The sequence below is a fragment of the Etheostoma cragini genome, chromosome 24, assembly GCF_013103735.1.
Source record: "Etheostoma cragini isolate CJK2018 chromosome 24, CSU_Ecrag_1.0, whole genome shotgun sequence".
In the NCBI taxonomy this organism is placed as follows: Eukaryota; Metazoa; Chordata; class Actinopteri; order Perciformes; family Percidae; genus Etheostoma; species Etheostoma cragini.
Genome location: NC_048430.1, coordinates 13127575 through 13130074, shown reverse-complemented (window position 1 = coordinate 13130074; position 2500 = coordinate 13127575).

Here is a 2500-nt window from a genome sequence, read left to right as displayed (position 1 = left end):
ATTATGCTGAGAAAAGTCATAAAAATGGAAAAACGTTGAATGTTCAAAGTGCACTGGACACATCTCCCAAATCCTCTATTCAGACCAAACAGCGACACATCAGCAGTCCATCTGACTTCACCAGTTTACCCTCCATCACAACCCTCGAGCAGGGATGGCTGGCTTTACAACAATCATCAGATGCAGCCTAATTAGTGAAGAACAACTGTTTTTATGTGAATTAACCGTGGCCGAGGCAGTGACTCCCAGTCTCAATCGGAGGACATAAACACACAGGACCTGGTCCAGGCGCTGAGGACACCCAGTGATAGAACTCCGGCGCTTCAAACCCCCGTTTCCTTAAAAGCATTGGACAAATATTTACCCAACTGTGAGATTGCTTGCGGAATAGTTGTGACAACCCCGCTGACTGTGGCATCTGGAGAGTGCAGTTTTTAAAAGTCAAAACCAATCCTGAACTGTTTGCGTACATCAGTGTCTCAGGACAGACTGGGTGGGCCGGCTATTCATTGAAATTCATATTCAATCGAAAGGATGTGAGACACACATTTTACTGCTAGGTCTGCTGCCGAGAAAGTAAGAAAGTGAATTTGATGTGACTAAACACAGCCCACCGTGGGTCCATCTCATTTATTTCCAAATTAAACGTACCACATGAAACCGGATGAACTACAGTCTATCTTCTGAGCCTCTAGATGATGGCACTCTAGCAACGACCATTCAGTGTGCTTTCAACTCTTTGTTTCTGACTGGCTAGTAGTCCTTACCCAGGTCCCGTCAGGGCCCTCACACTCTGCTTCTGACTGGCTAGCAGTCCTAGACTAGTTGTAACCCAAGACTTGCACAACTTACCAGATGGCTGAGGTTCGGCATTGGCTTTGGAGGGTAGTGATGATCAAATTGTGCGTCGTGGAGTTTTGGTGACCATTGTCTTTATTTTTGAAGCTCACTGGATGGCACTTCCTGTTCAACAAAGTGTGAGAAAACATAGTTACACAGTAAATATGCAAAATATTAACATACAAAGTACAGTAAAGATTCTTCCAAAATTCAGACCAAATAAAGAGTTGATATACAGCTTGTGCCAGGTGATGTCTGAGTGGTACTGCAGTAACACAACATAAATACAATAGTCTAAGTATAAATCTTGAATGGAGTACAGCATATTCCGTTATATGGGCAGTTTTAACTTGAAATGCATGTAGTGCACAACTAATAAAAAAGCCTGGTTCTGTAATGTTTTATCACCATGTAAAGCACTTGAATGCAACACAAAGGAAAGGCATTTCTATTAAAATGTGAGTGACCCCCACTTCACACACAACATGACATTTACTGTTTCCCATTACAAGGATCTTCATCAAACCGTCCCCTGTTTCCAATCCTCCATTGTGCATCCAGTATATTGAGGTTTTCCTTATCTACAGTCCTGTTGCAGACAGCTACCCTAACCTCCATCAGAGCCTCCGTAGGCTCCTGGAGCGGCCCCACAGACTCCAGATGAACGGTATCGGGATCTATCTGGTAACAAATCCCCAACCTCCCTTGTGGTAACATGACATATAGCTGTAGATTTGTCATTACCCACCCAGGGAATCATGAGGGCCGAGTGGACTGGCTGTCGGAGCCAGTGGACGCTTTCTTGGATTGGCTTGATGAGTTTTAAGGTGCGATCGATACGCCCGGTGTCTGCCATCCATCTGCAATGCCTCGCTCACTTTATCCCTCACATTCAGAGGTCTCCATGTGTTTCCCAACCAAGCCACATCTCCAGAAAAGAGGTCTCCATTTTTATTAGACTCAAACTTTCACTGCATTAAGGCAGCAGAGGGGTTGAGGGGATATATGGAGGGAGCTTTCTTCATTAGGCAGCCGGGGATTCTTAATCAAAAAGCTATTTGCCCCGGGCGATTGATTTGTATCTCGGCGCGCAGCTATTAGTGTGAAAATTCCATCTGAACTGGGTGTCCTCCTTTGCATTACAGGTGATGAGAGGAAATTGAAAGTCTAAATCCGTGAACAAAGAACCATCAAGCTCTCTGAGAGAAGCTCCATCTCACATACAGTCTGTTATTACACATCGGATTACCCTTAAAACATCACCGAATGAAGCGTTGTTGTGGAATAAACCCCTTGATTCGGTTTCCTTTCATATACAATAACACAAGTTTCAGGATATATAGTCAGATATGACACATTTTTATATTCACTCTGCTTTAGTCCTGTTCTGACAGTTTATATAAAGCCAGCACGGGGCATATAAATGTCTGTTGGCGATAATTATAAGTATATGGAAAGAGAACGTTTGTCGACAATTCCTTAAACGCGTGATTCCCTTTGCATTTGGGAAAAATGATACGGCTAAAAATAAAAAGCTCAAGCGCATTGTCTGAGTAAGAAGATCAATGAGAACATCAACGCTTTGCTCCTCTTCTATTTCCCTTAATACCGTGCACACAAATCAGCTTGGAGGCATGTCTGTCGTCACTGTTACAGTCCG